This window comes from Bombina bombina, chromosome 2 (genome assembly GCF_027579735.1).
Source record: "Bombina bombina isolate aBomBom1 chromosome 2, aBomBom1.pri, whole genome shotgun sequence".
NCBI classification, from domain to species: domain Eukaryota; kingdom Metazoa; phylum Chordata; class Amphibia; order Anura; family Bombinatoridae; genus Bombina; species Bombina bombina.
The window spans coordinates 897,906,377-897,921,700 of NC_069500.1; positions in this window are offsets into that span (position 1 = coordinate 897,906,377).

Consider the following 15,324-nt stretch of genomic DNA (forward strand, 5'->3'; position numbering starts at 1 on the left):
TGATTCAGGGCCCCGAAACCTTCCCCTATGCACAATTTTTAACAATTTTTTAAAAATTATATTTCATGAGCTTTCGTTTTTTAACACCTCTTAATATTTTTAATAATTTTATAATTTTTAATATTTTTAATATCTTTCGGAAAGACAATTTTACACCTTCGAATGTCTTTTATATTTCCGATAATTTCTCAGTTTATATTTTTTATTTTTTCAGGAGGTTTACAAACTCGTTTATGTCAATTTTAAATACGATCTGATCTCTATGTCTAACTGTCTGGATTTAACAACTCCTAAATAATAATCGACGAAGTTACCACAACTATAGGTTATTCTCATAACTGAGATTATAATCCATTCACACTATACACCTAGGTCAGAATCAATATGATTACAGCGAATAATTATTTACGTATCTCAATTTGGAGACTACATCACAGCTTCAAAAATTCTTTATTTCTTTTTATCTCATCCCATGTCATTCTAACACAAGTCAAACTAGTATAATTGAGTTCCCATACTAAACTTAAGATTTCAGAATGTTCTTTATTCACAACTTCCAGACACATGTCTACTGCCTCCTCTAGACAAATTCCGCTTTCCACGTAATAAACCAATTTCCGGTTTATGTCAACTTCCGGTATGTATCCACTTCCGGTAGAACGGCTATTTCAGACATCCAGCACCAGACACCAACTTTGGGTCTAGTAATCTCTGAACTGCCATACTATATATATATCTTTTGGGGTTACCAGTACAATGAGTCCTTATTGAGAGTATTACACAATAATAAATCGTGGCCTCAATATCGTAATAAAAGTAGACATCGGAAGTACACATCCGGTCAAATTTTGGTCTCCATGCCATAAACCAATTTCCGGTTTTAGTTAACATCCGGTAGAATGGAAACATCCGGTAGAATGTAAATACCATACATCCGGTACAAGACACTTACTATATCTCAAGTCCCCAATTGCCAATCATTACCTTTAAGGGACATCAACTAAATAAGTCTATAAGGAAGGACTTATATTTGTGCCATAACATTACAATATATATATTTATCCGAAACCGGAGCCACACATATCCGGTCTATCTTACACTTCCGGGTCCAAAGGTTAATTTTTGGCGCGAGTTTTTTGGCGCAATTGAGAATTTTGGCGCAAATTGCACAAACCAAACAAGTATAAAGCAAGCAGTCTCACCAACCATATATCAGTCTTGAAAAAGGCCCTATTGGTGGGCCGAAACGCGTTGACATATATGGTGAGTTTTATTTCTACTTGTGTAAACATATTTTAAACGATACTGCTCTATGTTGCATTTTTCTTTTTCCACAGGGATTGGATCGTCTTACATTTTTTTATAATTATTTTCTATATTCATCATTTTTTATATATCCATGGTTTTTTATATCCAAATATTTTCAAGAAATTGGTCAGTTGGATTCTATTCTTTCAGTTATTCACGGTTTGATTCATAAACACAGATGGCATTTTTTTAACTTTTTTTGACTTTTATTGGACATCACATTATCACTTAAATTCTTTTGGATTTAATTTTCAATTTGACATCTTATTTTGGATTTTCGATTTATTGTAATTGACTTTTTTGCCTTTTTTGATATAATTATTGACTTAATTTTGGACACTTTTTAATTTTGGATACTTTTTGATTTTTTCCACGAGGGGATTCACACAAGTTTCTTCACAATTTCATCAGGTTTAAAACACTATTTCATTTTTTTCAAAGGATCAACATTTTTTTCTCAAATTATATAAGGAAGACACTTTTCACATATATGTTTTTATCCTAGGTCACACGACCTATCCCCATTTGCTGCTTTTTGTACACCATTTTCTGAATTTTATTGCATCATTTCTGTATTTTATTTTATTGTATTTATTGTATTATCTTTTCATCTTTTTGACTTCACCCAAACCAATTTTATCATAGATTGTAAAACTGTTTTTATCACATAAACAGTTCACCATTGGAATGTTTTTAATTATTGTCTATTTTATGAAGTAATATGGATCCATATACTTTTATGCTTTTATAATCTGTGCGCAATTATAGATACCAAGCTATTGCCTTAATAAATTTGTTAATTTTAAAGCTATATTAAACTTTTAAATATTTTACTTACTTGGGCTCCTTGTGCTGTTAGTGTAACTTAGGTTAGGTTAGTAAGTAAAATAGTTAATAACTATTTAGTAACTATTCTACCTAGTTAAAATAAATATAAACTTGCCTGTAAAATAAAAATAAACCCTAAGCTAGCTACAATGTAACTATTAGTTATATTGTAGCTAGCTTAGGGTTTATTTTACAGGTAAGTATTTAGTTTTAAATAGGAATAATTTAGGTAATGATAGTAATTTTTATTTAGATTTATTTTAATTATATTTAAGTTAGGGGGTGTTAGGGTTAGGGTTAGACTTAGATTCAGGGGTTAATAAATTTAATATAGTGGTGGCGACGTTGGGGGCGGCAGATTAGGGGTTAATAAATGTAGTTAGGTGGCGGCGATGTTAGGGACAGCAGATTAGGGGTTAATAATATTTAACTAGTGTTTGCGATGCGGGAGTGCAGCGGTTTAGGGGTTAATTTAACATGTTTATTCTAGTGGCGGAGATGTCCGGAGCGGCAGATTAGGGGTTAATAATTTAATTTTAGTGTTTGCGATGCGGGAGGGCCTCGGTTTAGGGGTTAATAGGTAGTTTATGGGTGTTAGTGTACGTTTATCACTTTAATTATGAGTTTTATGTTACAGCGTTATAGTGTAAAACTACTGACTTTAGAATGCGTTACGAATCTTGTCGGGGTAGGCTGTACCACTCACTTTTTGGCCTCCCAGGACAAGCTCGTAATACCGGCGCTATGGAAGTCGCATAGAAAAAAGAGTATATGCAATTTTCGTAAGTTGATTTGCGGTAAGGCCAAAAAAGTGTGCGAGACAGCTGTACCTACAAGACTCATAATAGCAGTGGTAGTAAAAAAGCAGCGTTTTAAGGCTTAGCGCTGCTTTTTTACTCATAACGCAAGATTTATAATCTAGCTGTTAGAATACTTGTGCGCTAACCTGAGTCACAATTATCCCCCTACCTTAATAACCCCTAAATTGCCACACCCCCACATCACAAACTACCCTTTTACACTATTAGCCCCTAAACTACCACACCCCCACATCGCAAACTACCCTTCTACACTATTAGCCCCGAAACCCCCTAACCCTGACATTTTAATCCACACTTCTAAACTAGTAATCGCTAAATATCCACACCCCCACATTGTAAACTACTCTTCTACACTATTAACCACTAAACGACCACACACCAACATTGCAAACTACCCTTCTACACTATTAACTCCTAAACCGCCACACACCCCACATTGCAAACTATTCTTCCACACTATTAAACCCTAAGCTGCCACACACCCACATCGCAAAATAACCTTCTATACTATTAACCCCCAAACTCCCAAATACCCCCACTGCAAAGTAACCCACTAACATCTAAACCCCCTAACCTAACACCCCCTAAGTTACCCCAAAACAGACTAACCTTACCAGAAAAAATAATAATCTAACATTACTTTAAAGAAAAACATTACAAAAATGTAAAAACTACCTCTACAAAAAAATAACAAACAAATTATAACACCCCCAAAAAAAACTAATACTAAACCCAGGTGGCGATCTTCTCATCTTCATCCCGGGGGTGGTCTATTTTCATTCCGGCAGCACTCCATCTTCTTATCTTCATTGTGGCATCAGTCTTCATCCATTTTCTTATCTTCATCAACAATCCTCTTCATGCGCACACCAGCCGCACACTGAATTTTCAATGCAAGGCTGATTTTAAATAGAAAATAAAAATCGGCCAATAGGAATGCATGGGTACTCCTATATTAAAGGGGTACCTAGCATTAAAAATTCAGTGTACGGCTGGTGACCACATGAAGAGGACATTTGTGATGAAGATAAGAATATGGATAATTGAACTTCAGATGAAACCCCAACACAGTCTGGGTTACCCAAGGATCCGAGCAAATAAGGTTTCATGTGCAGGAAAAATGAAGGAGCCTGCCCACAGTGTTAAGGGGGGGAAGAGAGAGGGGTGGAAGTAGAACTCACCCTGAGTGGTATGGCGTCCTAGAGGCTGGGTGCCTCTAAAGCCACAGGTCTTGCTCTGGTGGCACGAGATCTTGGCTGGAAGAAGATTCTGGAGGGCTGAAAGAGTATTGACAATTGGAAACAGCTTGACGTTGCTGGGCCATGCAGACTACACCTGAATAACCTTGAAGTTATCTCTCCAGGCCCTTTCTTGGATCACTGCTTTCCTTGTGAGGAATGTAACAAGCTTAGAATCAAACTCAAGAGTATCAGATTCCTTCTGAGAAACAGAAAGTCTGTGACACTCAGCCCGAAGCTTATTATGATCTTCACAATTGAGAGGTTATCTAAGACACACCTGTAAAAAGTAGGAAAGATGATGTGCAAGAGACCAATCCGAGGACCAAGGATTTCTAGTTTGCTTGGGGCTGAAAATAAGATTCACTTCGTAAGGAGTTGATTCTGCCCACCAGGCAGAAGAACAGGTTCAAGGCAGATACTTGTTCATCATCTTTGTGTTCCACTAGCTCACTATTCGTCTCCCACCAAAGTTTGAGAGGTACCAAAGGTTCATCTGCCTCCCAATCAGGGTTAGGGTAATAATCTATAAAAACTATAAGAACCTAAGTTCTGAATCCCTGCTTTAAAACCCTTTAATATTTGAGGCAAGAAAATGTGTGATGAGAAAAAGATTTTACTGCCTTACCACCACCAAACCCGCCTGCTAAATGGCTCCAAGATGAGCACACACTCGACCATAACTACATCACTGGCCAGGCACACGTCCACTGTGGGACAGGGTTAAACTTCGGAAGCGGAGGCCTAGGTACGGCTGTTGATACAGAAAAGAAGGAAAAGGAGGTCCTGGAAATCAGCAGAGTGTTCCATCTGAAGCGTTAGCTTGTGCTTCCTGAACAGGGCGGAGAACAGATGACCAGAGCAAAATAACCAATGCGCCTGGTCATCTGAGGCGAGATAATTTTTTTTATAAAGAAATATAACAAAAGCTTTAAAGGGACAGTCAACTCAAAAATGTTTATTGTTTAAAAAGTTAGATAATCCCTTTATTACCCATCCCCCAGTTTTGCATAACTAACACTGTATATTAATGTACTTTTTACCTCTGTGATTACCTTGTATTTAAGCCTTTTTAGACAGCCCCCTGATCACATGACTTTTTATTTATTATCTATTGACTTGCATTTTATCCAATTAGTGCAGTGTCTGCCACAACCCACAGGCATGAGCTCAATGTTATCTACATGACTCACATGAACTAGCACTCCCTGTTGTAAAAAGCAAATAAAAAAGCATGTGATAAGAGGTTGTCTTTGGTGACTTAGAAAGAGGCAAAAATTTAGAGGTTTAAAGGTTATAAAGTATATTAATATAACAATGTTGGTTGCACAAAGCTGGGGAATGGGTAGTAAAGGTGTTATCTATCTTTTTAAACAATAACAATTTTGGTGTTGACTGTCCCTTTAAGTAAAGGAAAAGATACTATGAAAAATAATAAAACCGTGGAAATAAAAGAAAAATAAATTAAAGCAAGCATAGGAAAACTCAATAAACGGGACGGATCCGGAAGAGGCGGAGCTACGAGCCACACGGGCGAGTAGCGTGTGTGCGCAAGTTGCAAGAAATTTCAGCACCGCCGAATTACTGCGTCCTCTTGCCCCTCGCTTGATCCCACCTGGATTGGGAAAGTGCCCGAGGTCTCCTCCGGAGGAGAGAAATCGCACAGCCACACTACGGGGCTGGTAGTGTCCGGATCCTCAAAGACACGGTATTGGTCTGTGGTCTGGGCCGTTTGCAAAGCCTGCAACACCTGTAGTCTTCACCTAGGGACTCCCTACAAGTCGACAAGCTGGGGAAAAAAGTCTGGTAACCAGCGGTAACCTACAAAGGTAAAAAGGAATCACTGCCTGCTTGACATTGCGGAAACTACATCTTGAAACTCCAGCCGGTTCTGGGGCACATCACACTAATCCCCCCCTGCTCTCACAAACGGAGATGCTCACAAGCCTTGTCAGGGGAAGTAATAAATCCAGTCCAGCCTAGAGCTAAAGTGTTAGCTCCAACACCGGTAAGACCGCTCCTGTTATTGCTAGCTGGATGTTTTATTATATGGGAATTTGTGGAATTTGTGTAGCCTACTGAGGTCAAGGACAGTACATGCTCCTATACAGATTATTTTGAGAGAGTACTCAGAGAGTACTGTATACCGCACTGGAACCTTAAATGGAAGGTATGGACTGAGTACCCATCACTTAAGGGGCACTGTATAATTAAATCTGATCTGGCTGGTTAACATTTTCTGCAACATTGACTTAAGGCAAGGCTGCTGCATTCTACCTATGCTTTCTGCTTTTGCTGCTGGCTGTGAGTGATTTTCATGTTGAGAGAGGGAAGGGAGAGAAGAAGCATGTGCATTTATTCTGGTATCAAGCAGTACCTATAATTTGTCTACCAGCACTCAAAAGGTCATATCTATTGAGACTGAGCTCGTTGCTTGGATACCCCTCATTGAAGCCTTGCCTGGATATAAGGAGATTGCCTGTTTGCTTTGTATTACTGTTTAAGTGAGAGTGTATGAGCGTGGTGCTGAAAGGGTGGAGAGTGGGACGGAGCTTATCCACTTCTGTGGTAACAAAGTACCTTCAGTGATTCAAGTATTAATATTTAAAGGGCCATAACCAACTGAACTGAACTTTCTGCCTAAGATAATATCTCTGGAAACACTTTTGGAAGCTGAACCTAAGTACAGAGTTGTTTGGTGGTCATTTTTGCATGCCTGTTTGTGTAAGATAGAGGCGCTGAAAAGAGAGGCCAAAGAAGAAGCTGCTCTACTTTTGCCCACTCTATTAATCACCAAGTGCTACCCATATTGCACCACAGCAAGAACTATTCTATAAAGTCAAACCTGGCTCATTAAAAGCCAAGTGTAAAGTTTGGAAAGGAGAAAAGAAGAGAGGGGAAGAGAGGAGAGAAGGAAGAAAAAAAAAAAAAGAAAAATATAACACTATCTCTAAAAGGACATTTAGGACAGAACGAAGTTTGTAGTACCCAGAAAACACCACTGAAATTTTGTCTTTTCATAAGTTATTCTAGGGTGTGGTTTATGAATTACTGTGCTGATGTATTACTGTGTATTTGCCAAGGGCTTGTGCCATTTGTGTTGATAGCATATCTGAACCACGTCATACTGTTCTTGCTTTTTCTTTTTCTTTTCTTGCTTACTTGGTATTTTCTTTATGCTTATACATGGAAAAGTTTGTTATCTCAAGTAAAAGCAAATCACCGGCCATGCCAGCTAAATTAAAAGACAAGAAAAGTAAAAATATCAATGATAGTGGTGCTGAAAGTCCTACTGATACTGTAAATACAACTTCAAGTAATTTGGATTCTCAAAGCATTGTTAAGCAAATAGCTGAGCTACTGCTCCCCCAGTTTGACCAGGTCAGACAAGATTTTTCGCTATTATCTGAAGAGGTTAAACAGTTTTCTAAAAGACTGAATGAAGCTGAGGAAAGGATTTCTATTTTAGAAGACACTAATTGTAAAATGGAAAAAGTATTAGAATCCCAACTAGCTCAAAACAAAATGACTCAAATCAGACTAGATGAGCTTGAAGACCAGTCGCGTAGAAACAATGTCAGGATTATTGGGGTGCCGGAAACGTTAGAATTTAAAGATCTACTACAATTTGTGGCTGTCTGCCTCCCACAAATCCTGGAATTGCCTCCTATGCAAATAGGAAGAGCCCACAGGATAGGTCCCTTAAGAGAATCTAGGGAAGGCACTATGAAAGCACGTCCAGTAATAGCAAAATATTTAAGCTTTCAAGATAAGGTCAATATGCTAAGGTGCTATAGGAAAAAATTCCCTCTAATGCTTGGTACAAATAAGATATTGATATTCCAAGATTACTCCTCAGAAACCTCTCAAAAAAGGCGTAATATGGCACCAATTTGTACTAAACAAGGATATATCCAGCTTATAAACAAGGATAAGTCAATTATATAATATGGAAGAAGCTAATGCATATATCTCAGAAAAATTTCCACAAATAGTGGTTTAAATGATTTAATAAGAGTGTAAAGGTAAATCCAGAACAACATATTTCATGGCCTGGATAATATTTATGCTCTGTCTCTTCACTATTACTATCACTTACTTAAGGGGTAATGAAATTCCCTACCAAGTATGGGGAGAATTTAAAGATTGTTTTAATTTTTTAGAGGAGAGCACGCCAACTCACCTAGGTAAAGCACGGTCTACTAATGACCTGGATTATATGTCTTCTGATTGTGTTATTTTTTTATATTATTTTCTATGAGGGAAACACTAGATGTATGGTCTGATAAGACCCTCTGTTACTCACAAAGTATATGTCTCGGTCTGCATAATCTAGTATTGATAAGTATGACACTTTGTTTTTCTGTCTGTGGCTTTTTCTTAAGTTATAGTGCCACTCTTAATATTTAAATATATTTAAACTTCAAGATGTCCATATATTTTTTCTTATAAGTAACTCTAGTCAAATTAGGGTTAATATTTTCCTGAACACTGTGATCCTTTCAGGAAGGAATTTAATCCTGAAGCATTGGATCTCTAAGAAAAGCCTGCAACTGGCCGAATTTAAAAATATATTACTAAATCAAATGACTTTAGAGCAATTTGACTATACCGATGATTTAGAAAGAAGAGGCAAACGCTTCCTTTTGAAGTGGATGCCACTGATTTCTTCATTATCAAAGGAAAGCCAATTGCAGATAATGCGCCCTTCCCATGGCTCAATATTCGTGGAAGAAGCCATGTTAAGAGGTGATCTACCCAGTATGTATGGTTAGAAGGCGTTTGAACTCCTCCTGTCCCAAACAATGCCAACTACAATTAATGTAGTGATAAGAGATAACCCCTTTAAGTCTTCAGGAGCGTTGATTGGGTGACGGGGGGAGGAGGGTACTTTTTTTTTTTTTTTTTTTGCTCTGTCCTGTTTTGTTTTGTTTTGTTTGGTTCCTGATTGCTGAGCTGTTTTGTTCCTGCTCTGTATCGTTTTATTTATGTTTTCCACCTTGCAGTGTGATTTGTAACTCAACAAAATTCATGTATGTCACTCTGGATGTTTTTCTCTCTTCTTTCTCTTTTTTGAGGCTTTGCATATTGTCTCTTCTTATGATGCTGTTATAAGAAATGGAAAATTAATAAAAAGATTTAAAAAAAAAAAAAAAAAAGAGGAAAACTCAATAAACATATAGCCTAATAAAATGGACTATAGCAATTGCAATCTAAGCAAAATAGATATAAATGCAACAGAAGAAAAACGTATACATGACCTGCTGTCTGGAAGGCAGCAAAGAAAATAGGAAGAGAAGAGTATGCTTTAGACAGTTAACCTCTATACTGTTTCCTGATTGGTGAACCATATGGAATTTATTTTTCTCTGGTATTTCATTTGCTGCTGTTTGAAATTCAGTAAAGCATTGATGCAAAATATGAAGCTTCCTTCTTGTAATAAAATTATCAATGAAACTTTTTAGTTTAACTATACATAAAAACACAAATGTGATGATTTGTGTTGGGATTTATCTTTAAGAATACTTCTTAACTTTAACATTTAATGCACTAATATATGTAAAAACAATAAATGGAAAATAACACAATGCAGTTTCAGTTATTGTACTGGAATTCATTTTCTTTAAAATAATCTAAGATTCTCTAGTCCTTCAAGTTTGAAATAATGCCAAATTAATTTTAATGGTACCTATAAATTAGAAGTAAAACAAAGCTGATAACAAAGATTTATTGGTAGAAAAAGGGAGAGTCATAAATAGTTTCTTTGTAAAAAAAAGATAAAGACAGGGTCAGAAAAAGGAGAGGATCTAGAAAAAAGTAAAATAAAACCACAGATAATACACAAACACTAGAAAATTATACTCTTAAGTTAAAGGGACATGAAACCTAATTTTTCATGATTCAGGTAGAGCATGTGATTTAAAAACAACTTTCTAATTTACTTCTATTCTCTATTATCTTTTGTTGGAAAGCAGGGATGTAAGCTTAGGAGACGGCCCTTTTATAGAGCACTATATGGCAGCAGTTTTGCAAGTATGTTATTCATTTTCAAGAGCATTAGATATCACAAGTATTTCCTGCCATGTAGTTCTCCAAGAACCTACCTAGGCATCTCTTCAACAAAGAATATTATGCAAACAAAGCAAATTGGATAACAGAAGTCAATTTGAATTTGTTTTTGTATGCGCTGTCTGAATCACAAAATAAATGTTTGGGTTTCATATTCCTTTAAAGGGACATTAAACTGCTGGGTACAACTACAGTATAATGGTTACTATTAACCACATTATTGTTTTTCCTCCTGTGTCTGTACCTGTCTTCAAAGTTATTCTCCGATTTTAACCCTTTACAAGTATTAGTTAGTGAAACTCTGAATCTTCACACTGGGTGCCACCATCTAGGAGCTTATATTTTTTATGTAACTTTTAAACTGTACAAAAAACTACAAAATGTCACGTTTCTGCTCTCTATTATGGGCTAGATTACAAGTGGCTTGCTAACTTGTGTACACGAGCGATAACAAAATTTATGCTTACCTGATAAATGTATTTATTTCTTGACACAGTGAGTCCACGGATCATCTCTAATTACCATTGGGAATATCACCCCCGCCCAGCAGGAGGCGGCAAAGAGCACCACAGCAAAGCTGCCAAACACCAACTGCCCTCCCTCCAACCCCAGTTATTCGACCGAAGTAAAAGGAGAGAAAGGAAATAACAAGGTGCAGAGGTGCCTGAGGTTTATAACATGAAAAACTGTCTAAAGAAACAGGGCGGGCCGTGGACTCACGGTGTCAAGAAATAAATACATTTATCAGGTAAGCATAAATTTCGTTTTCTTTCAAATGACACAGTGAGTCCACTGATCATCTCTAATTACTATTGGGAATCAATACCCAAGCTAGAGGACGCAGATGATAAGGGAGGGACAAGACAGGAACCTAAACGGAAGGCACCACTGTTTGAAGAACCTTTCTCCCAAAAGAAGCCTCAGCCGAGGAAAAAGTATCAAATTTATAGAATTTTGAAAAAGTGTGTAGAGAGGACCAAGTTGCAGCCTTGCAAATCTGTTCCACAGAAGCTTCATTTTTTAATGCCCAGGAAGAGCAGCCCTCATAGAATGAGCCGTGACTCTCTCAGGAGGCTGCTGTCCAGCAGTTTCATAGGCAAAGCGAATGATACTCTTCAGCCACAAAGAAAGAGAAGTAGCCATAGCTTTCTGACCCTTACGTTTCCCAGAGAAAACAACAAACAGAGCTGAAGACTGGCGAAAATCCTTAGTCGCCTGTAAATAGTATTTCAATGCATGCACCACATCTAGGTTGTGCAGCAGACGCTCCTTATGAGAAGGGTTAGGACACAAAGAAGGAACAACAATTTCTTGATTAATGTTCCTATCCGAAACCACTTTAGGAAGAAAATCCAACTTAGTACGTAGAACTACCTTATCAGAATGAAAAATAAGGTAAGGGGATTCACACTGAAATTGCAACAAGAATCAAAACTTTCCAAGATAACATCTTAATATCTAAGGAATGCATAAAGGCATATTTAAGAAATGTCTTGCAGACCTGATCCAACAGTGCGGATCAGGTCCGCAAGACATCGCTGAATGCGGAGAGCAATACTGGAACCTGACTGGAACCTGATAAACCGGGCAGAAGCTAACTGAGGCCAGGCCAGAAGAGTATTGAAGATTGCCCTCTGCTCTAGGATGTTTATGGAGAGAACTCCTCCTGAGTCCATGTCCCCTAAGCCTTTAGTGAGCCCCAGACTGCTCCCCATCCCAGCAGGCTGGCGTCCGTTGTCACAATCACCCAGGTGGGTCTGCGGAAGCAAGTTCCCTGGGAGAGATGTTCCTGAGACAACCACCACAGAAGAGAATCTCTTGTCACCTGATCCAGAAGTAATCGCAGAGACAGATCTGCATAATCCCTGTTCCATTGTCTGAGCATGCATAACTGCAGAGGTCTGAGGTGAAAACGGGCAAACGGAATGATGTCCATGCCAGCTACCATCAAACCGATCACCTCCATACATTGAGCCACTGACAGCCGAGGAGAGGACTGAAGGGCCAGACAAGAGTCAAAGATCTTTGATTTTCTGACCTCTGTCAAAAAAAATTTCATTGATAGGGAATATATTATGGTTCCCAATAACCCTACCCTTGTAGCTAGAATTAAGGAACTCTTTCCCAAATTCACCTTCCATCCGTGAAAATGCAGAAAGGATAACAACATCTCTGTGTGGGAGTTCGCTTGTTGAAAGGATGGCGCCTGAACCAGAATGTCATCCAGATAAGGCGCCACTGCAATGCCCCGCAACTGGAGCACCACTAAGAGGGATCCCAGGACCTTTGAAAAAATTCTGGGAGCTGTGGCAAGGCTGAATAGAAGAGCCATGAACTGGAAGTGTTTGTCTAGAAAAGCGAACCTCAGAAACTTGTGATGATCCCTATGGATAGGAACATGCAGGTACGCAAACTTTAAACCTGCTGTTGTCATGAATTGACCCTCTTGAACCAAAGGAAGAATGGAACGAATAGTTTCCATCTTGAAGGACGGTACTCTGAGGAACTTGTTTAGACTCTTGAGATCTAAAATTGGTCTGAAAGTTCCCTCTTTTTTGGGAACCACGAACAGATTAGAGTAAAATCCCAGACCCTGTTCCTGCATGGGAACAGGAACTATCACTCCCATGTGGGAAAGGTATTGAACACAGTGTAAGAACACCTCTCTTTTTATCTGGTCTACAGATAATCTTGAGAGCATAAACCTGCCCCTGGGTGCAAAGGTCTTGAACTCCAGTTTGTATCCTTGGGACACGATGTCCACCGTCCAGGGATCCGGAACATCCTGAACCCAGGCCTGAGCAAAGAGGAGAGTCTGCCCCCCACAAGATCCGGTCCCGAATCGGGGGCAGACCCTTCATGCTGACTTTGAGTCATTAACGGGCGTCTTAGATTGCTTCCCCTTGTTCCAAGACTGGTTGGTCCTCCAGGAAGGTTTGGACTGATCTTGCTTGGCAGAGGGAGAGGAAGGCTTACCTTTGAAGTTTCGAAAGGAACGAAAATTACTCTGACGTCCCTTCTGCTTATTCCTCTTATCCTGAGGGAGGAAATGACCCTTTCCCCCCGTAATGTCAGAAATAATTTCAGCCAAGAACGGCAAAACCAGAAATCTTTGCTCCCAGCTTGATAACCTGAAGGGAAGCATCCGTAATAAAAGAATTGGCCAACTTAAAGGACTTGATCCTGTCCTGGATCTCTTCAAGAGGAGTGTCGGTCTGAATAGAATCAGACAACGCATCAAACCAGTACGCCGCCGCACTAGTGACGGTAGCAATACACACCGCTGGTTGCCATTGTAAACCCTGGTGTACATACATCTTTTTGAGCAACCCCTCCAACTTCTTATCCATAGGATCCTTAAAGGAACAACTATCCTCTATGGGAATAGTGGTTCTCTTAGTCAAAGTGGAAATTGTCCCTTCCACCTTTGGAACCATCTGCCAAGACTCCTTGATAGAGTCAGCAATAGGAAACATCTTCTTAAAAATAGGGGATGGAGAAAAAGGGATAACAGGCTTCTCCCAGTCCCTAGCAATAATCTCTGTAGCCCAATCTGGTACAGGAAAAACCTCCACCATGGAAGGTACATCAAAATACTTGTTTAGTTTACTAGTCTTCTTAGGGTTGACTACGACAGTAGTGCCGGAGTTGTCCAAAGTAGCCAAAACCTCCTTAAGTAACAAACGGAGGTGCTTCAGCTTAAATCTAAATGATACAACTTCAGCATCAGAAGAAGGAATTACACTGTCAGAGTCTGAGATTTCCCCCTCAGATTCCACCGAAGTATCCTCCTCCTCCTCAGATTTCTGGGAAGGAACATTCCAAATAGCTACTACTGTGTCAGAAACCTTACTCACTGAATCCATAGATTTCCTCTTGCGCTTTCCCTGCAACATGGGAAAGGCAGACAACGCATCAGATACTGCAGAAGACATGAGGGTAGCGATGTCTTGCAACGTAACTCCAGGCAGAGCTTGAGAGGAAGCGCAGGGCACTGCATGTGTGGACGACAAAATTTGGGACACTTGAGGAGAAAGCCGTGGTATATCTTGAACATTGTCAGAAGACCCCTGAACAGCACCTGCCTTAGACAATGTTGGCTCAGAAAAAAGTCTATCTCTGGAATTTAATGTTCTTTCAATACATGAGGAAAAGAAAGGGATTGGTGGTTCCACGTTAGCATCAAAACATAAAAAACAAGTAACATTTTGCAGGACCTCTTGGTCCATCTTTACTCAGAATTGAACAAATTAGAAATAAATATACTTATATTTTAATCTGAAATTAACACACAAAAAACATTACTGTCCCTTTAAATCTTAAAATGAAACAGCTTTATTTTTTATGCAAAAAATAGAATAACGGTCACAAACACTCCAGACAGCCTCTACACCTCAGCTTAGCTTTGCTGAGGTGCCTACCTGTCTTGCTGATACCGGAGACAATATCCTGCTAGAAGAATTCCGGACTCAACTCAGAGCACTGTAACCGATGTCCGGCAACCGTAGTACTGCTTACAAAGCTGCCAGTTCGCAACAAGAATGTCTCCCCTACAGAACACAGGAAGTGAAGGAGAAAAGGCGCGCAACAGAAACCTTGCTGCCTCAGCTAGCCCTGCCCATCTTGCCGCCGGGAGCAAGTGAAAACACACCACACATCAGTGAGCCTATGTCTCCTCGTCCCTAGTGCCTGCAAGCACTGCCCTTTTTTACATTATCCCCTAATTCAATAGGAGAATGTCTCTGGTGTCCCATCCAAATAAAGTGTTGAAGTGCCATAATTTTCCTACACTGCTCAGAAAAATAAAATCAGCACTTACCTCCATGTAATCTGCCAGGCAGCAGGGCAGCTCACTAGGTTTGAGAGGCATGTTCCCTCACATGGACCTGTGGAAAAAAACAAAGACTGAGTAATCTTACTCAGGCTTTTAAGTTAGGGCAGGAATAGCTACTTGGGAGGCGCAGTGAGGATTATACCCCACCAGTTCCCAATTGCTTAGAAAACACCACTGCTCTACTGAAGAGACTGACATGGGCTACGACTACACCCCAGGAGAAAGC